Source organism: Chelonoidis abingdonii, chromosome 9 (genome assembly GCF_003597395.2).
Source record: "Chelonoidis abingdonii isolate Lonesome George chromosome 9, CheloAbing_2.0, whole genome shotgun sequence".
Classification (NCBI taxonomy): Eukaryota; Metazoa; Chordata; order Testudines; family Testudinidae; genus Chelonoidis; species Chelonoidis abingdonii.
In genome coordinates, this window is record NC_133777.1 from 10,787,199 (window position 1) to 10,808,867 (window position 21,669).

Below are 21,669 nucleotides of genomic sequence, written 5' to 3' on the forward strand. Positions count from 1 at the left end.
AAAAACAAAGGTCCAGATACTCCCTTGGTGTAAAGCGGCATGGCTTACTGAAGTCAATGGAGCTGCACCAGTTCACACCAGTTGAGGATCTGGCCCCGCCACACAGAGTGTGATGAAGTGGTGCCTGGCAATCAGATTTTCAGTGTGATCGGAAAGGTCGTTCTCTGGCGGTGTAAGCCAAATTCTCATATTTCCTTATCCAAAATAAACTGTTTGGTGACTGTTATGGATGGGAGGGATTTAGGGGAGGCTTGAAGGCAGATAAGCTGTAGGCATATGTAAAAGGAGACCTGAATTTCAGAGACACAGGCAAGGGAGAAGGGATGAGTTTCTAGCTGAGATCTGACAAGAGATGGAGGGTGGGTGCAGACAGTGACAAGGAAGCTGTTCCACTGGGCAGAAGCTGCAAAGGAGAAGGCTCCTGCCAAGCAGAGAGCTAGCATGAGCTCCCAAATGCAGCTCTGCCTGCACTGTACGTCTCCTTGGACTCAGTCCAAAATTGCCGCATCATCTCCCTGTTCTTCCAGGCCTGGACTCCAACATGGCTTTGCCAAAGCAAGGCTATTCTGACCTGACCCATCCCAGCATTACAGCCCTGGGCCCTTCTTGAGGAGACGCTGCCAGTGTCGTTGAGTCTGTAATGTGGAAAAATGTCTCCTGGGAGCTCGGCTGCAATCAGCAACTCCTCTAATGGGTGGCCAAGTGGTATCTGAACCCACGTCTCCAGAGGAGAAAAGCTAGCGCACTAGCTCTACCAAATCCTTTAATAACATCTATAACCATTAGCCTGTTGCCCCATAGGCCTCTCTTCCTAGGCTTAGCAGTGCAGAGCTGGGCCTAGCAGAGACTGTGTGTGGGTCCAGGGAACTAAGCACTCAGCACTGTCCTTCATGTTGAGTAGGAGTTAGACCAAAGCCCTTGCTACACATACTCTCTCCTGCTCAAGACCAGGCTGGGTAACAATGGAGTGAGGTATGAGCGGGATTTGTGTGGGAGGACTGGAGGGAGACAAATGCTAAATGTGATCCTCTGTTAACAAAGGAGGCACTTAGCTAAGTTTTCCCCTCCTAGGCCTCAGGCTGCTCAGCAGCACCCTAGTTAATGGGGGATCCTTTTGTTCCGATTCAAGCCGAAACCCAGCTCTGCATAAAATCTACAAAATGAAAAGAGGACTGGGTGTCCGAGAAGGGGGTGAGACGTATCCAAGAGGGTCTCTGTAAGGTGTGTACATATGTGTTTGGACTGCCCCTCAGGGTGCGCCTTGTGAGGGTGCGCCAGTTTTCCATGTAGAAGAAGAAGAGATGCAGAACTCCAGCCTTGTTGAAATGATCAGGGGCAGGACAGGGGAAGTAGGAGGCTGGCGGTCACCTCCTTTGCAAGATAAACTTCCCAAGCAAACAGCCTCTTTGTTCCCCATTACAGAAGCCGCTTGCGCCGCTGACAAGCTGATCTGCTGCTTTCCTGTGTGCTCATGGCACTGTCATAAGATGGGAGACTCAGTGATGACCCCCATCAGCAGGAGCGTGTGTATGTGGGATGGGGGCAGGCAGCGGTATTATCCTCAAAGATGCCCCCAGCACATTGCCTGGGTAAAGCACAAATGTCAGCTGGAAAGCTGCTGAAGAAAATGTTGTCCTCAGTCCTCTCCCCATGGCCCTGAGATGAAAGCAGCTAGCAGGCGCTCAGGGCTACGGACTAGTCACTGATTAACCAGCACTGATGGGATATGGGTCTGTGCAGCCTGGCAGGAATTCCAGGGACAGAGAGACATCCCCTTTTATCGTATTTGCACAACTGGTTTACTATTCCCCTTTCAGCAGCAGATGTTTCAGCCACACTAGGCCAGGACTGGGGGACTTGGCTGGGGAAAAAACTCAAGAGACAAAAACAATCTCCCTCGCCTTCCTCCCTGTCTCCCCCGCTCCCCAATTTCCTCATTCTCTCTTTTTTCCTGTCTTTCTTCTCCCTTCCTCCCTGTTGCTTCATGGCTTTGTCTACTCCCCACCGTATCCTACATATCTTAAGCCTTGGCATCACGGAAGGGTTTAGCTGAAAGACATGCCAGAGGGGACAAGTCAATGCACTGCAAACACACAGATGCACTAATAAGACATCACAGCTAAGTGTGTTCCAACAGCCCTGTTTTATAACTCGCTGTCCTCTATGCAGCACACTCAGTGAAACATGCAACAAACACATTAGTTATCTGCCCAGGCAGAAGGAAAGTGACAGGAAGGTTACAAGAGAGATAAATATGAGGAAAAAAGGGAAGGAAGAGGAAAAAATAAATATCCAACCAGTTGTTTAGGTAAGACACAAGACACCAGTCTCCAGCAACCACCTAGGGGGAGAGAAAACAGACAGTTGCTGAAATCAGGGGCAGTCAGATTTTTCCCTCCCTTTTATATTTTCAATTGACTTTCATTTTGTTTGTGGATTCTTTTCCTGTCCAGAGGCTGCTGCCAAGTGCTTAAGTCTCAAGGAATTCTGCCGGTGCTGAGAGTGCTCAGCAACTCGCAGGATCAGGCCCATGAAACGCATCGAACAACAGCTTGAAAACCGTGTGCTGCGCTTTCTCCTCCCACAACTGTTTGAACAGAGCTGATTTCCACACACAGACTCCAGCCTGCAAGAGCCCATAAACATAGATTAGTTCTTATCTCTGGCACGCAGCACCATCGTAGGCACAAGCTCGGTGGTAGAGGGGGGGGCTGAGGCGTAGCCCCAGGTGTTCTTGCTGGGAGAAGAAAATTCATTTGAAGACTGGCAGACAAACGAGCTGGGGGCAGCGTTTCCTGGAAGAGGAACCCTGAAAAAATGATCAAACCAGACAGTCCTCGCTGAAAAGCAGCCCCCAGAGCTCTGGGAAGAGAAGGCAGGCAGGAGATGAAGCAGGGATTAAAAAACCTGTGCAGTCAGGAGGCAAGAAGTGTGATCACAGGAAAATATTGGACTGTTTTACCATTCTTGATAATCAGCTGACAGATCATCCACAGAGGAGGTACCAGTCCCTTCCTGTGGTCTCACCACTCCACGCCCTGGCTGGGCCCACACCATGATGTGCTCCCCTGCCTGTACCGCCCATACGGGCACACAGGACTGCTCTGTATCCATCTAGTCTCTGCACATGAAGTGCTGCTCGGTGTCCACCCTGTCATACATGACGCATGCAGCACTGCTCTGCATTATATTATTTGTACTGCAGTCGTGTCCAGGAGCCCCAGACATAGACTGGGACCCCCATCATGCTAGGTGCTGTACGAACACAGAACAAAAAGATGGTCCTTATGCCATGAGCAGGCATCTATCCTTTAGGGAGACATTGCTCTGTAACCACTATGAACTCCTCAATGCAACACAGCTTTGTAGCCCTCCACAAGACGTGCATTTGCTGTTTATACACCCCAGGGGACACACATGCTACACTGAGCTAGTCTGGATCCATCTGCTGAATGTGTATGCAATGTTCTGCACCTGCTCTTACGTGCAAAATGCAGGTACCACCCATGTACGGTCCTCCAAAAGGAGAATTTCTAGCTTCCTAGAAAGAGGCATGTGACACAGCTCTGCTCTGTGCCCATAGAACACAGTTATATCATCCAGAGTTCATCCTTTGCTATGATTTCTACCAGTCAACAGAACAGGCAAATACACACACACACACACACACACACACACACACACACACACACACACACACACATCTCTAACTGTTTCTGTACAATACAGGGAGAGTGCAGGAAGAACCATTGCTTGGGACATTTAAAAACTAAAATAGCTAAAGCACTAGAAGTTGCACACCAGAGAGCAATCCTACATTGACCTGGGAGAGACTAGAAATCCCAGCCATTTCTTCCATCAAATGCCGTTCACCAAACCTAGCATCTCAGGCTTGCCCACCAGCCCCTTGCCAAGCCCCACACTCACCACCCTGCCCCCAGACCAGCCCCAGGAGCCTAAGGACCATTTACCCAACACCATGGTTTCTTGCTGTAAACTTAACCTCATCATCCTTTGTGGTGTCAAAAGGACTATGAGACTGAGTTTAGGGTTCTGGGTGGGGAAAATTGAGAACTTAGGGACAAAATGGCCACTTCCAATGTTCAATGACTCTCATCATCCATCTCTGCATCTCCATCCATGTTTGTATTTCACAGTGTTGCCAGATGGAGTTGCAGTAACTCTGTTAGGGCTGTGGACAGCTAACAAGGAACCAGAAGAGGTTGTCGTGGGCTATCCCTTTATTAGTCTACATAAAAGTAACATGAGCAAGCTTTTTGGAGTCCCACTTTCTTTATCAGGCATCAACAGGACGTTGCTCTGGTTTCGAGTCCCTAAATAAAAGAGGGCAATGATAAAGGCAAGCACATTCACTGATTTGGAGCCGTGCAAGGATTAGTGTATGGTTTGTTTAAATCCAAGTAGGAGGGAGGTTCTAGGCAGAGAAGCAGAGAGAGGTTCTGTTCAAATAAAGCTCTTTGTCCAGTGCTAGAAGAAAGCAACACAGTGATTCTCTACCATTATCACACAACAGATGGATTACTCATGCCAGTTGCCTTTGCACTTGGGAGTGATGTCAAAGGGCCTTTTTGCATAGCAAGGGCTGTCATGGGTGTAAGAGTTTGCAGCATCAGGATCTTGCTTTCAGTGAGTCCACGGAAAGGTACCACCTAGGAAATCGTTTGTTTTTATGTCTCAGCCAGTTAACACTAGTTGTGCTGCGGTTATAGAAGCCTGAGTGCTGGAAGAACACTGAAGCCAGCCTAGTGTGCAAACCTGGCACAGATCACGCAGATGGACAGGGGATCCGTATGCACAGTTAAGAACACAGGGCCAACTTTAACTGTCATTCACAGCAAAACACATTTGCTGAGCCTCTATTCTCCTTACTTACATCAGGTTATGCCAGTGTAAGCAAGAACAGAGTTGGGCCCTCAGCAAGCCACAGATCAGAGAAAAGAGAAAGAAAGATCTTTTTGGAAAGCCCTAAACCTTTCTCTTTATCTCCCTAATCTGTATTTCCCCCTAAAGTCCCTTTCTGTGCAGGATGAAAGCGGATTCTCCCCATTATTTTCGTTTTCTGTGCCTTTTAGGAAGGCACTTGCTTGAGACTAATTGAATTTTCTGCCCATGGATAGAAAGACACAAAGTGAAGTGAGTTAAAATCTGACGTCAGGATGGGGCGAAGAAGCCGTGTTAACTGGTATGGGGACAGTCCTTCACTTAACAAAAGCATTTGATTCTGTCCCCTCTTGTTAAGAAGGAGGGGAGATTTATTCTGTTTCTTTCTCAAGGTTTTTCCTTTCAGGTCACAATGTCCCCGCGCCCCCACCAACCACGCAGGCCCTACCCCCCCTTCTCCTCTTTGTGCCAGAGGCAGCTGGTAGGTTGCAAAGGGGACAGCTTTTGTCTCTGGACACACTTTAACATTTCTTTACAGAACCAGGGAAAACCTCTTCCCTCCCCACCTCATTCATTTTGTTGGGGGAGGAGGGAGGTAGTAGGCAAGTTAAGGCAAAGGAATGAGAGGGGTTGAAATGTCACAATAGAGCCCAGGATCCAGAGCTTTAACATAGGGGGAGAGAAGAAATACCTAGCTTTGGTGAGCAGATGGTGCTGTGGGGTGGGGGACATAACGGAATTCAGAGGAGACTTGTGTTGAGCAGCCAGCTGAAGAAAAAAAAGAAAGAAAGAAAGACATGAAAAAGGCCAGAGCCCAATAAAAGGGAGTTCAGGGGCAGCTTCTTCCCAAATCCAACAAAGAAACCTCTTATTTTCAATCATTACCATCCCGGGAACAGGCCCCAATTAATCTCCCGGCTGCGACATTGGGGGATTCGGTCGGTTTGTGCTACAAGCCTGTAGGCAAGCCCCTTTTCCTGTAAAAATCACCATCAAGCCACTAGGGAAGGCGAAGCAAGCCCCTGAGTCACCCTGGAGCTTCCAAAGCTATTCCAGGTGCAGGTGGCTCACTCTCTGGGCAGGAAACTGTTACAGCTAGGTGTGAACTGGGTCATTTTACAAGTATGGGTGAGATGCAGCATTGCGGTGCTCCACCTTTACGCCAAGGTAACTGTTGATTTCAGTAACTCAGTGGAGAAACTCAGTGATGGAGCAAATAGGGAGTAAAACAATGGTGGAGGAACCCTGGAATAACGGGTGAATGGGGCCCATTCATTTTCTCCAGATGTCTCTGCCTGAATTCAGTGTTCATCAGCCTGAGAAACTGACAGAAGTTTCCAAAGAGAGGGATAAATTAAATACATAGATATCTGCTTGGCTCGCTGATTGAAAAAGGAAGGGGAAAGATGGTCCAGTCATTAGAGTCGTAACTTCAAACTTAGGAAACATGGGTTCACATCCTGCTCTGCTACTGATTCCCCGTGCCACCTTAGTTAAGTCCTTGTGCTTCTCTGTGCCTCACTTCCCCATCTACAAAGTGAGAATAATAATACTTCCCTCCCTCACTGTGGGGTTGTGAAGATAACTGTGTTAAAGCTTGTGAGATGCTCCAATGCTATGGCAATAGTGGCCATAAAAGTACCTGAGCTAGTCTGGAGATTAATTTGAGAGAGCAGGGGGCAGATTCTCAGCCATGCCAGTGGATATATATTTACCTCAGTGGTCTTGTCTTCCCCGGGGAAAAAAAGATGTATTTTTAATTCAGATTCACTAACGTGAGGTAAAACCCCAGTGAAAAGGAGGCAGTCGGTAACAGTCTCCTCCATAGCCTTTAACTTCGCTTGCTAACTCGTGTGAAAGCTGCAAACTGCCTTGTGGTCATTGGGACTTTCCCTCACATTAGGTAACTCGACTTATGAACACACCTTTATTTCATAGTGAAGACGATGCCCCAGGAGTCTGATTATAACTATTACATAGTTACATGATGGTAGCAGCTGAAAGCCTCAAATGGGACCAAGGCTCGACCGTGTTGGGCGCTATATGAACACAGAAGAGAGACGCTCCCTGCCCTGAAGAGCTTGCAGTGTAAAGGCACGCAAGATGAAATGTACAGACGGGGATACAGCAAATGAGCCATTCTGCTCCCAGATTAGGAGTAACTCCATTAGGAGTGGTGCCATTAGGGCTTATGCTGGCCTAAAGCTGGTGTGAGTGAGGACAGCTGCAGGTCCTGAGTTTCAAAGTGCAACCTTTGTCACTCACTGGACATTTCCAAAGTGCTTTGAGAAACATCTGGTTCCCACAGGAGTTGGCTGCCTGGCCCTCAGGAAAATCCCTAGTACACAGAAATGTTCATTAGCCAGATTCTCTCACTTCTGTGGTGATGCTTGCTCAAGTTAACCCACTTTGGAAGATGCCCTCACGGCTTCATAACACCCCAAAGGTAAATATTGAGAGAACACATGGAACAGGAAACCACCTTTTAGCGCATCTGAAATAGCTGCTATGTCTTGAACTACCCATGCATCAAGGTGCTTATGCCTAATTAGGCCAAAGGGGGGAATTGCCGTCTGAATGGGGAAGAATGTCTTATGTCAAAGGCATCATCACAGCCCTGTCAAAACAGATCACTTATGGAGCCTATGTGGTCGCTTTCATTTCTGCCTTCATGAAGGATTTGTAACTACTTAACCCCGGTTACTAGTACTCACGGTTGCATTTAGTCTAAGATGGCATTATTCACTTTCACATTTATATAGAAAACCCCCAGTGATGTGTCCCATGTTCCCCTGTGCAGCCCAAGTGCTAAACTAGGTCCACATGTAAATATTTGTCTAAACTATTATTAGAACAGGAGCGTCCACCCAGACAGCAACATTTCTGCATCTTACTTTACATGCATGACTCTGCTGAAACACACACCTTTGCAAACAGTGTTGGATTCCTGCCATTGTTCTGCAGCATAGGTCTATGGCTTTGGTTTTCCAACTGTGGGGTGCACCCCCCATGGGAGGGCATGATGAGGTTATTGAGGGTGGTGAGGTGGGGCATGGGGCTGTGGATGGCCAGGGCAGGGCAGTAGCAGGGAGCTGTGCAGGGGGTCCGTAGTGTTTGGGGGGAAGGGAGCACACCCCTGCCTTGACAGCAGCCTCCTCCCTTCCCTGATCATTGGGGACTTCCTGAGCACTCTCACAGCTGCAGCCCTGCCCAGGCCCAGACACCCAGATAGCCACATCCCTGCATATTTTAAACCCTTCAGATCCTAAAGGAGCCAAAGGGTCTAGGCAAGAGGGAAGGAAGAGAAAAACCCTGGTCCACTCTGCCATGGGTTTCTCCAGGGACTGATCCAGCTGGGTCCTGGCCTGCCCACGCCCTGGGGTGTCACTTTCTGCCCTGGATAGGCAGGAGCTGAGGGTGGGGGTGTTATGTGACTCCCACAGAGAAACAAGGCTCAGCAAAATTTAGGGAACTCTGGAGTGCTCATACAACTGGGCAGATGGTTCAGTAAGTATCTGACAAAGGGCCTTTCAGCATGTTTGCACATACAACATCTTCCTTCAGTAAGTGGGTAGTTTTATACAGAAGTGTTGGGAATTATATGGGCAAGTAAATCTATAGGTTAGCCCTGCATGCAGGGGAGTAAGCAGCATGGGCAGGTCTACATTCTTCATAGGCCCAGGTGAAAATATTTTAAAATGATTGAAATGTCTCTTGTATAGACCGTGGCCCAAACTCATTAGTGGAGCAAAGAGGAGCAGCTCTATTAAACCCAGTTTTTGCCAGTGGTGAATCTGCCCTCTGTTTGCTCAGAGGCACTCATTAGGCCAAAATCTGCTCTCACATACACCAGTGTAAATCAGCTTCATCAGCAAGGGACAGCAGAATTCTCCCCGGTGTGTAGTGTTTGTGCACATCCTTAAGGACTCACCAATGCCTCTCTCTCACCCTAGGAATGCACAAGGAGCTGCCTTTACAAGCAGGCAGCAAACTAACCACAGGCCTTCTATAAACTTCAGCAGGACAAGTTTCCCTTTTAGCTGGAGGTTGATGTTTTTTATTCATGTGAAGTCCAGATTATTATGATCTATTTTAGGCTAGTGCCTGGAAGCCCCAGCTACAATCTGGGCCTTATTATGGTGGTCGCTATACAAATATAATAAAAGACAGGCCTTGCCTGGAAGCACTTACTATCTAAAGAAGTGCTAATTTGCCTCCTCTGCACCTTGCAGACCCAAAGCTGGGGAATTTGCAGGGTGGTTAGCTCTCCGAAGCATCTCAGAGACAAGCTGGGGTTAGATTCCCTGACAGGGTCTATTTTTTCCATACTGACTCATGTTTGAGAAGTTAAATATTTACAATAGCTGTTAAATATTTATACTGAGCTGCCCCTCAAGTAAGAAGCCACCCTGTTGTGGGCTTCCTTGGGTCTGCCACCATGTCAGTCAGATGTCTGCACTCGGCCCATCTTGGTATGGCTCCCAAGTGCAAAAATGGATGGATTTCATTAGACTGCTTCTGGAGAGTGCTCCATAGTGATGGGATGAAGAGTGGAAGGTTCCTAGGGTGGAAGAAGGGAAAAGGTGGAGTCACAAACTTCAGTACAGTAAAGCCACCAAATAACCAGAAAGCCAATTATTTAAGTTCACAGAGCATGAAAAGGACTTGAGGAATAAGAGTCGGGAGAGGAAAGGGAATCTCACAGGACAGTTGCCGAAAGAAAGAATCAAAGGCTATCAGGCTTACAGCTGCTGGGGAGCGAGTCTTTCATTCCAGGCCCCACATGAACCAGTCTGTGTTTCACAGAGAGAACTGCAAGCCTTGGTTCACATATTGAAGTGCTGCAGCCGGTTTGGCAAAGAGAGCCATGTGCACCTGAGTCATGGGGAAGGCGTGTGCACCACAGAGCAGGACTGACCTGAGTCGGTGGGTGGGCGTGCGTGTGGGAAGGTGGAGGAAGACAGCATGTCTGCTTAGGGGATGCTGGATTTGGTCCTGTGTCTGTGAAAGACAGAAACATGTTCCTGTCTTGGGAATCTTTGCCCATTTCCATTAGCAACAGATGCCAGCTGCACCTTTGTCTTCGTTTCCTGATTCGTCCAGCAACCTGCAACCCAGCGGGGCCGGCTTTAGGCCGATTCGCCTGATTCCCCGGAATCAGGCCTCGCGTCTAAGAGGGCCTTGCGCCTGAGGCGCCTTTTTAATATTTTTGTACTCACTCCAGCGGCAGTCTGCTCCGTCGAGGTCTTCGGCAGCCCTGCTCCCCTGGCCAAAGCATGGCAAGCCCCACAGTCCCCCTTTCCTGGCTGAAGCTCCAGCTGGAGCGCGGCAGCCCCACGGCCCCGCAACCCTGGCCAGAGCGTAGCAGCCCCATGGCCCCGCAATTGTGGCTGGAGCGCGACAGCTCCACAGCCCCGCAACTGCGGCTGGAGCTCTGGCTGGAGCACGACAGCCCCAGAGCCCCGCAACTGTGGCTGGAGCTCCGGCTGGAGCGTGGTGGTCCTGTGACTCCGGCAGGAGTGCGGCAAGCCCCTCAGCTCCCCTCCCCGGCCGGCAATCCGAAGTGCTGCTGAAGACTGGGAACGTCGCCTGGTGAGTACAAGCCCCACCCCCAAGAATCGGGCCCCGCACTTGCTAAAGCCGGCCCTGCATCCCAGTGCAAAGATTAGGCTGCACAGCAACACAGCTTTTCCCTACAGGAAATCTCCCTGTACACTTTCTAGATCAGTGGTCCTCAAATTGTGCATCAGGACCCTAAAGTGGGTCGGGACCCCTTTTAATGGGGTTGCCAGGGCCAACATTAGGCTTACTGTGACCCCGGGCTGAAGCTGAAGCCTGAGCTCCATCACCACCCAGGGTGGCAGGGCTCAGGCTCCGGCCCCTTTTCCCACAGCTGGGTTCAGACTGTGCTCCCTCTCTCCCTACCCAAGGCAGCAGGACTTGGGCTGTGGTCTGCTCCACTCAGGTAATGTGACTTTATTGTCAGAAGGGGGTCATAGTGCAATGAAGTTTGAGAACCCTTGTTCTAGACAACCAGTGCATGTCTCCTTACTGAGACCAGGGGGCTCGGTGCAGATGCTTGGTGTGACCAACAGTAGCTTCTCTATTTGGCTACACTTTGGATTGCCTGCAGTCTGGATCCTCAAGTAGGAGGATGCTGCAAGCTTCTTGGTATTGCAATGCAGATTATGCCAGTTGGAGAGTGGTAGGGCATGCGGCATGGTAAACACTCATCATTCTCCTGATTTGCTGGGCTCCGAGCAGCATGTGGGAATATACCAAAAGCTGAAGGCTGGTGCAAACGTAGAGATCCTCATCAGTCTCACAGACCTCTTTATATGACACGCAGCCTGGGCATGGCACGCGAATAGTTGCTTTTCATACAGGGAGTGTCGGTGTGAGGACGCTAAAGCTGCTTGCTAGGAAAATCCTTATCATGCTGCTCTACTAAGTGAAAGCAATTCCCAGCACTTCTGGGAGAAACCTGCTTGACCCAGCACGGAGCGAACACCAGCCGCTGGAGTCTGTTTCACTCCCGTCTTCCAAATCTGGCCTCTGTGGGGTTAATGTCTGTTCCAGCCAGAGTGCAGTCTCTCTGCTGGAACAGGGCCAGGGGAAAAGGGCCTCCATAGTTCCCCTGTTTGCTTGGAAAACAGGCCCGATGTTTTCTCCAAAGGGCAGGAGGGATGGCGGCAGAGCATTGTTTATCTTGGGCCGGATTCAATGCAGTCTCATCACCCCTGACTCCTCTGCCCCTTGCTTCATCCTGCCCTGGATCAGAAGGGAGGAGGAGAGGCAAAACCTCTCCAAGGAGCACACAGTGTCAGGCATCTCCACCCCATGCCGGGGTCAACCTTCTGAGGGCGTCTGCCTTGTGTGAGCCCTCGAAGCGCGCTCTGCACTGCCCTTCCTGTTCCTGCCCCTTTCCCTTCCTCTCTGTTCCAGCAACAGGCTCAGGGCTGGGCCCGCCCTTTCCTGCTTGGCATCCCGCTTGTCGGGGACAGAGAGGATGCCTGTCTAAAGCCAGCACATTATGCCTGCCCTCTTCCTCCCGCTTACCACAGGATCCTACCTCTCCAGCATCGTCCCCAGGACATTTAGATTAAAGGACTTTTAGGAAACTCTGGCTTTTATAAATCAGTCATTGCTACTGATCTGCCCAATTCTATCCCTAAACCTACCACTGTTGCAGGATGCGAGGTGTGTGTGTGTGGTTTTTTTTCTTGCTCCCACTGCTGCAGGATGCAAGGTGTGTGCGTGTGTGTGAGGGTTGCTCGAGTGTGTGTGTGTAGTTTTTTTCTTGCTCCCATTGCTGCAGGATGCAAGGTGTGTGTGTTTGGGAGGTGGGGGTTCCTCGTGTGTGTGTGTGGTTTTTTTTCTTGCTTTCCTTACCCACGCAAACCTACCACTAGTTTGAGAGTTTTGCCTGAATGAGGACATCATGGTCTGGCTTTTTCAGTTCGCTATATCGACCTCGGTATCACGGACTCAGCCTGGTGGGGAGGGGAAAGGAAGATGCATATTTTGGCTCAAGCTTCCTGAAGAGACAGGGGAGAGAAAACACACACATATTTGGCTAACTTTCTAGCCAGTGATTTTCCCAGCGGAGAGATAAAACGAGATAGCAAGAGAAATATCACAAATGCAGATCTTCTCAGCTGATCAGAAGTTGTCTTTGGGCCTGGAGGGGCAGCAGGGGAAAAGAACGCTCCACAGGGACATTTTTCAAAAATAGAGTCATTCTGGTGCAACTCCAGCAGCACGATCCATCAGACATGACATTACTGCTGCCCCCGCTGCCGAAGTAAAGCTGTGAGGAGTCCTGACCCGGCTGAGACACGCTTGTAGCTCCTTGAACACCCCCTCCCCCTTGGGGTCTGTGAGAGCTCTCGGGATGAACAGGAGCGTGCATATTCAGGCACAGAGCAGCCTGGGAGCCCTACAGCAGAAAGGGATTGACCAGTTCACTTCCCTAATGGTCCAGCAGTCGTCTTCTCTTGCTCATCTCCCCTCTCACTAAACATGCCCATTTCTCCCCCAGCATGGCGGTGTGCAGCTCCTGCCTCTGAGTCCTCCTCCAGAGGGCACCTTGTCTGGGCACTCCGCAGCCTGGTCCGCTGTGCGCGGGCAGAGGCCTGCTAGTCATCTTTGCACCAGGATGTTCCCCACATGTGAGCTATGGCTCTGAGAGCCAGGCAGCACAGAATGCTCTGGGAGAGCTCACTAGCCAGGAGTCAGGGTTACAAGAGGTGTGAGGCAGCACCGGTAGGAACCTGCCCTCTCATCCCCTCCTCCCAGGATGCACCTATCATGACCTCTCTGGTTATGACCCTACCACCTTGAAAGGTCATCTTGGCCACCCAACCCTTTCTGGACCCAACCCACGATCCAGGGAGGAGCTGAGACCTCCATCAGTCCTTAAAGACAGAACTATGATTCGGTCTTCCATGCCATCTACTGATCCCCTCCATCTCCACCCACAGTGACAAGTATCTTGATTCTCCCTCCCCAAGGGTGAGCTCCTCACCACCACTTAGCACCAACCTCTACCTACACACGTTACATGGGCCCCACAAAGACTAGGGCCAAACGCCAAAGGCTTCAAACACTGGCCCCCCCCTAAATTGACAGCTCCCCTCTTGGGGCTTTTCTCAGCGCAGGCAAATGTCCTGGAATGCTATTCATGTGACTCAGTCTAGCACAAACCAGAAAGGGAGGAGGGACCAGTAAGCGCCACGAGAAACACCAAAACGCCCGGTGATTTCTTCTTTCCCGCGGAAACATGATGTTGAATGTTCTCTTGCTCGAGGGACAGGGTGCAACTTGGCAGCGTGACTGTGAGCCTGAGTCCTAAAAGGGCTGCTTAAAAATAACTGGGGGGGGAGGGGTAACAGAGCAGAGAGGTGAGGGGAAGTAGGGGCATGAGGGAGAGAAAAAGAAGAATAAATCAATCACTAGTTGAGTAATAATTAATGAAGAAAGAGAGAAAGCGGTGTGGAGAAGAAAGTGTGAGTAGAGTTGCCCTTTGCGTATAGACAAGCAGAGACGAACTGCTGTTGATGTGGTAGGAGCAGAGACGGTGCGGTGGCCTCTCTGTCACACACACATATATCATGCAGGGCTAAGGAAACCCAAGGCGTCAGATGGCTTGAAGCTGGACCAGCCAAACTGCTCCGGGGCACTTCCTTTCAGGCCCAACTTCCTTATAATAATAATTTTCAAAAATCAAGAGGGGATTAGGGTGATGATTATCATCCTCATTAACCTCCTTTCATCAATGAAATTAAGCCACCCAATAATCCCCTGATAGCAGCTCCAGTAGGGAGAGATAAGCAGCAACAACAAAAGGAAATCAACCTCTCCACACTAACCTTTAAAGGGATGAGGGTCAGCATGCACTCCCAGCCTAATAAGGCAGATATTCCTGGCTATTATGCCAAAGAGAAGCATCTCCTCACAGACCTTGCTAGCTTGCTCAGCCCCCACAGCCAGTACTGTCCCCCAGTGGGATGAACATTCCTACATTACCCCCTGATGTGAGGAACTGGGACTGGAGCAGCTGGGACTCCCACTAACCCTGCCCCCACCCCACCAGCCAGCACTCCTGTACAGTTTCCTACTGGGAATAGAAGATCTCCCCACTAACCAGCACATTCCTTGTGGTGACTCTTGTTAGGAGAAGCTAGAACTGAAAAAGTTGTAGACACTCAACAGCCAGCACACTCTACAGTGACCCCCTGTTGGGAGCCGTTGGGACTGGAGTACCCTGAGCTCCCCCACACCTGGTACTCTTGGGCCATGCCCAACAGTGCCTCCTGCTGGGCAAAATAGGAGTGGAATATCTGTGAGCTGCCCACTACCCAGTTTTCCCCATACCAGCCCTCCCTAAAATGTCTCCTGCTGGGAGGAAAGGAGACTACAATAGCTCACAGTTAGTGCTCCTGCATTGTTCCCAACAGTGCCTCCTGCTGGTGCTGGCAGGGACTGAGCTCACTGCAGTTCTGCCCATAGCCATGGCCTTGACAACATTTTCTCTAGTGCCTCCTGTTGGAAGAGGCTGTGACGGGAGTGAATTCCTCCTGGGCTACCTTCTTATACCCCTCATGCTCCTAACATTGTTCAGTGCTACCCGCACCTTATAGTCTTTCAGAGCCCACATAATGAGCATCGTGCGAGAGGAAGGAGAGTTATTAACGGAAGAGGAAAAGGAAGGGGGTAAACAAATATATTTAATTGGTCCATATCAGAGCCTACATAGGTGAACTCAGCAAATGTTAGCAAGACTTATTCACAACATTGACATGACAATGATATGCTAAGATCAATGTGCCCTGAATAGGTTTCAGAAAACACTTATCATCTACTCCATCTCTCTCACCTCCTCTGCCTTCATTTGCTCTGTTTCAGCTCCTCTCTCCCCTTTCTATGTGTGGTGCAGTGGGAAGGAAAGGTTATATACAGCAGGCATGAATCTAGGACTCAAACTGGGGTCTAGGAGGAGAACTCTCTCCAGTCCCAGCCACCCACTGCCACCCAGGTGCGATGATACTGGGGCTCTCTCAGAAATCCTATCTTCGGACTGGACCACCTCACATTAGGGTGAGTTGAAGATCATCCTCCCAGCAGAGCGGCTCACAATGAGGTAGGACACACAGCCCTTGGGAGAGGTTTCTGTTTTGATGGAAGGAGGAAAGAAACAGATGAGGCCACACCACAGGGGACAGCCTTGCTAATAGAAACCCTCTGTGTAAACAGGGAGAGGATCCGACAGAGATCAGAGATGGTTTTTCTTTCAAGAAAATTAAACATTTAAAAAATTTGAGAACACACGCCTTCACCCCCTGGACAGTAATTAACTTCTTCCTGTGCAGAATATGGAGCAGTTTCCAAAAACAGAGCTAGATGGATTATTTTTCAAAGGAAATGTTATTGAAAGAATCTTCTGTTATGTCCTAAAGTGGGGAAACAGTCACAGTGACCTAGGAAGAGCGGTCTTGATACACGTGCAGCCACTCTGGATACCCAAGAACACGGTGGCACTCGTGGGGACCGAGTCTAGTGCAAGCTGGGGAGGCTCCAATTTTGTGCATTTGGTGTCTAGCCGGTGAATATGCAGCTGTTCTGCAATGACTAATTGGAAAGTCCTTGTTGAATCGTTACAAGACTGTACAAATGGATGCAAGGAAAGCTAGTCGACAAAAATCAGTGTGGCTGTGGAGAAGCTCCATTGCTGGTGACGATGTTTGCAGAAAATAAAATTCCATAAGAAGAAGGTTCCATTGTGCTCCTGAAAGTGAAAACAAAGGGAAGAGACTGAGAGCAACACAATTAGACCCCCGGGATGGAATCTTCAATAGAACTGGCAGGGGGATAATTCCGTGTCAAGACAACTTTTGAGGTTTTGACATTTGTTTTCATTCCTCACTGGAACAAAAGCAAAATCTCTCCGATGTTTTCGCAAACCAGACTTGTGTTGAAACAGCAGTTTCTCTATCATAGCTCTTCTCCTTACCAAAAGCCCAATTGCTCCTGCAGTTCCTTTATGTGGATGTTGTCCAAACTCGGTTTAAGCATCACTTTAAGCAATGGCACAATCTAACCCCTGGTCTACACTATGAATTTTTGTCGGTATAACTAAGTCGCTCAGGGGTGTGGAAAACTGAACTCCCAGTGTGGACAGAGTTATGTTGATGGGAGAGCTTCTCCCAGGGATATAGCTAGTGCCTATCGGGAAGGTGGAGTATCTATGCCAATGGGAGAAGCACTCTTCACTAAGTGCTACAGTAGTGCAGCTGCAGGCCGGTAAGTGTAGACAAGCCCTAACAGATTTCACTCCTTAAAAGCTTTTCTTGACATGCAGCTGGAATTCTTCTCTTTCATCATTCGTCCTATTACTCATATCAATCCTGCTGATGCTAAATAATTCCCAGCTCTTTCAGATATCTATATACTGCTATTTGCCACCTCAGTCTCAGTCCAATAAAAGATATTACCTCACCCATCTTGTCTCTCTAATATCCTGAGACCGACATGGCTACAATACCGCATACTTCAGCCTTTACTTAGCCAAGCTAGAGAGATTTAGCTCTCATAATCTTCCTCTTAAAACAATCCCTACAGCCTGCTGATCGTTTTTTGGTGCTTTTCTGTGAACAGCTTCACAACTGGTCAATATCATGCTGGTAATTCGATGCCTAGACCCCAGCTCCAAAGAATCATTTCAAACACTATGCATGTAGGTGGAAGAAGAGGGAATAATGATTCAGAGAAGAGAGATTCTCCCTTGGGATTGAGACCAGGTGCATTGAGGGAGAGACTATAAGAAAGAAAGAAAGAAAGATCCATTTTGTTAAGGTACAAGGTTGCTCTGTGCCTGTGAGTCTATGGAGCACAAAGGAAGGGGAATGTGCATTGTTGTCTCCAAAAGTGTTGCAAGCCAATCACCTTTGGCTCTTTGTTCTCTGTTCCCTCCCTGGGTATTATGTTCCCAATGCCTTCAGGCAACTCGCTCTCAGGCTCTCTCTCCCCACCATCTGCCACTGCAAATTCCATCAAGCTTCTACTCTCCAGGAATAGAGTTTCAGGCTATTGTAGAAGTAAGTGTGACAGAAACCCAACCTGAACAGAGCTCTACTGTATTCTAGTACATTTCCATCTCACACACAGGAGACATGTGAGTTTAGGAAGCAGAACTCCCCATTCTTTCCCAGAAGGTGTAAGGGTAGCACCCAAGCTACCAGCAGGTGCCATGGAGCCGTGGGGTCCCCTGGCCTAAGGCCTTTGCACCTGGACTCACTGTGTCAGTCTCTTCACCGAATGTCCTTTCTTGCTGAACCCAGGCTGACGGACAGACGTAGAATGTCAGCCTGTGCCTGCAGCATGATCCCACTGCCTTGTACGGCTGGAGCCATTGGCCACACAGTCAATGCTAATCCCACTGTTTCGAATTACAAAACTGCCAGAATCCCACGGAGCCACCTCCGATCAGAGGTCAGCACTGCTGGGCTGCTTTGAAATCTAGACAGGGGTGTCTCCTCCAGCAGGTAGCTTTTAAAACAACAGCTGGAATCCTTCCCAGCAGGGGACAGCATTGGATGTTGGGGACGGGGATTTGGGACATGGAGCTAAACCCCTTGGTTTGGGCTCGTCGATAGGTATAGCCATCAGTGTCAACAACAGAGTCAGCATCTTAGCCCCTTCCCCTCTCCTCATTCAGTAGCACTGTCAGTGTTGCTGCTAGGAGCCTGTTTCATTAGCTGAGATGATATCTGAGTTTCCAACATCAGATGTTGCGTCAGTTGTCCTGGTATGACAGGCAGAATAGTGCTGATAGGGGGCTGTATTAATTCAGCTGCAATGGCACTGCCAAATCTGTTTCTCTAAACTGGGTTTCAAATACCCCAAAGCGTGAAGGGTTCTGATCAGACTTTCGGTTTCACCTAGAGGCTATAGTAGCTACCAACCAAATTCAGATCCATATGCCACCCCACTGAAGTTTGAGGGTGTTTGTAGCTAGGAATTTGATTTAGCCAGATCTCTAGTAATAGCAACTATCATTCACAACTTAATAACTAAGTCAGACCAGATTCTCTGCATAGATGTTCTGCCATTGTGCCTTAGCGAGGTTGTTTCTGGATCCAACTCCTCCAGATATTCCCTGCACATTTAGGACTGGGAACATCATAAGGAACCAGGCCCTGGCTCTGTCTGTTAATGCCTCCTATTAGCTTCTTATGGACCTTGGTGTGTCTATTTCCCTCCTTTGGAGCCACTTGGATTGCCAGTGGTAGGCATCTTGCAGGGCACAGTGACGCTGGGAAACCGGCAGGCTGATCCAATTCTTCATGCATTGTAACTCCTCTAGATTGGGGTCCGAGGATGAGAGTGCAGGACCATCAATGGGACAAACTTGGTCATGCCCAGTAACATTCCTGCCTTCAAAAGGCCCCTGGGTGCAGGGGTCTCAGTGGACAACAGCCTAAGAAGATCACTTTACTCAGGGGCCTTTGTACATTTAACAGCCATGACAGAGCAGCAAAAAACTATTGGAGCATGTGTGACTGAGCGGGAGGGTCAGATGAGAAATGATCCTGCAGCGCTCAGCCCAGCTTTAATACCTCTTACAGATTAATGACACTTACTGCTTTGAAGAAGAGAAAAAGGAGAGGGGAGACTAATTGGAAAGTGATGCAGGGAAAAGCCTGAACCTAAGCCCCAACTCCTTCAGTCAGGCCTCAGGGGAATGACTTCTTTCCCTCTGTGTCCCTGGTCCTTTATGCTGGATCTCCAGGCACCCCAATGCTAGATGTGTGTCTCGTATATCAACTGCAGAGGATTTCCAAATGCTTCGCTGCTACTCACTCACCTAAACGAGTTCTCAAGAGAAAACAGACTCATTTCTTGGGTGATGGGAATTCCTTTGAGCTTGCTGGCTGGGCCACCAAATCTCCAGCTGTGTCAGACCCAGTATGAAGAGCCAAAACATTCCTCTGTTGGGAGGATATTACAGACCCAAATATCTGGAAAGGTACGTGCGAGAACAGAGGGCTACAGTGTTCCTGACTGAGAAGAATTCAGATACCCCAGAGTGCAGGATGCCTGAATACAGTGAGATAAAGGCCTGGGTGAGAGTTTTAACTTGAGCTGGCCCAGAGAAAAGGTTGGCTCTGAAAGCAGTGGTAAGATTTGGGCACAGCCTGAATGTTAGGAGCAGACGAGAGGGATGAGTTCAAGCCTGCATGCAGGTTATAGGCCTGGGGGATGGAGAGAATGGTGGGATTTGAGAATGAGAGGCTGGGGCACATCTGTGAGGAAGGATAAGGAGTTCTGCTTTGGCTACGTTGTTTTTAAGCACCCAGAAGGAGATCTTGAAGACACAGGCGGGGATATGGGTCAGGACGGAGAACAAGAGCTCCCAAGCGGAGAGGTAGGTTTGAGAGGGGCTGACGTAGAGGTGGTAGTTAAAATGGTGTGAGTGGATGAGATCACTCAGCAATCAGGTGGAGAGAGAGAAAAGGAATGGCCAGAGAGGTAAGCCCACCAGGAAGGGACTGTGCGGCACCAGCCAGCGGAGCACAAGCTGTTGAATAGGAGGACTTGATCATTACTGTCAAACACAACAAAGAGGCAAAGGAGGAGGAGATGGAGTGCAGACTCGGACATCTGACCAGTAAAGACCTCCCTTCAGGAGTCTGAATAGGATGGAAGCTGGGATGAACTGGAGAAGAGGAATTCAAGGCAGCGGTTGGCTCTTTCAGAGATTCTAAGGCCAGGAGGAGGGACCATTGTGTTCCTCTAGTCTGACTTCCTGTATAGCACAGGTCATGGAACTCCTCTAAAATAATTCCCAGAGCAGATCTTTATACACACCCACTGCACTGACAAGTCCCAAATGCCCACTTGCATGGTCGGCTCCATCAGAGAGTGCAGGCCTGATCCCACAGATAATGCTGCCACACAGCCTGCATACCCAATACACCATTTGACATTCCAGCATCAGAGGCACCCCAATGCCAGTGGCTAAATTCAGAGCTTGAACACGTTCCTTAGGCCCTGGTACACCCATGCCTCAGAACCAAGTGCTGCCTGGATAAACTCTGCCTGTTTGCTCAGTGGCTGGAGGTATGTTGGCCACCAGCCAGCTTATCTCGGACCTGACTATCTCTCCTCCACCCACTGGATAAGACACACTCACATCTCTCCTCCACCCACTGGATAAGACACACTCAGCCTGGGAGGGAGTGACAAGCAGGTGACTCACTTCGCAGGTTTCTCATTCCTCTTGCGAGCTCCAGTGGCACCACTGGCCCGAGTCAGCCTCCCTGCCACCACAGTGCTTTGCTCACTCCTGATGTCTATTGGCACGTTGCTAATGCAGCGCAGCAGAAGACAAAAAGCACAGTGGGACTGAGTCTGCTGAGGATTCGGCACCTCTTTCAGGATGCTGACACCACTCAGTTCCCCGCTGCCCGCATTCCAAAGAAGGAGGAGCATCATTTGCAGGGGGCAGGAATTCCCTTCTTCCTAGTCTTGAGTTTGCCCTAGAAGAGTTGCCATCTTGGCTGGCCTGGCACCAAGGGATTGAACTGGGCCCCATCAGAGCTCAAGGTATGGATTTTTTCCACCTAAGGTGCTGAAACAGCCCCATGTCCTCCGTGGCTGAAGTACGCAGATGCCAAGGGGACATTCCCATATGCAAAGCTTGAAAGGCACTAAAGGATTATCTTTTGCCCACTCTTTAGCTGTATCTGTTTTTCCCCTGCCTGCAGCAACAAACATTCCCAGAGCTAAAGCTGCTGAAGCCATGTGCTGCTCCCGAAGAGGGACTAAAGGTCACTTTACTCCTGCCCTTTACAGCAGGAGAAGTGCTTAAGCCTTCTGAGCTATATCTGGGCCACTGTGGGCAGGAAAGGAAAATAAACAGGCAGGGGAGCTCTGGGCATCTCTTCCTCATGAAAAAGTCAGAGGGTCAAATCTTCCAGTCCTTAATCAGGTAAAACTTCTATTGCCGTCAGCGCCTCCACTCCTAGGTATAAACATGTGCTCAATACTTGAAATATCTGAGCCCTCTTAACCAGGGCTGCACATCCTATGTGCATTGGCTCAGGATCTACATTTTCTGGCATATGCTGAACAGTGTTCTGCACACAGATGGTGCCCAGTGAATAATACAGATGAGGACAATAAGCGTTGACTTTATGGACTCTGTGGATGCAATTTCTGTTCTTTGTTCTGGAATTGGCATGGATACAGCTGAAATCTGAAGAG

The 21,669-nt window shown here is 49.3% G+C and overlaps 1 long non-coding RNA gene across 1 annotated transcript; it reads right to left on the minus strand.

Annotated features, from left to right (window-relative positions):
• Positions 1–1,708: 1,708 nt before the first annotated feature.
• LOC116832949 (uncharacterized) lies at positions 1,709–6,653 on the minus strand. The gene is made up of 3 exons (XR_004375562.2): positions 5,788–6,653; positions 5,594–5,670; positions 1,709–2,626 (listed from the first exon to the last, which is right to left on the minus strand). It is a non-coding gene; the product is annotated as an uncharacterized LOC116832949 (long non-coding RNA).
• Between the last annotated feature and the right edge of the window lie 15,016 nt (positions 6,654–21,669).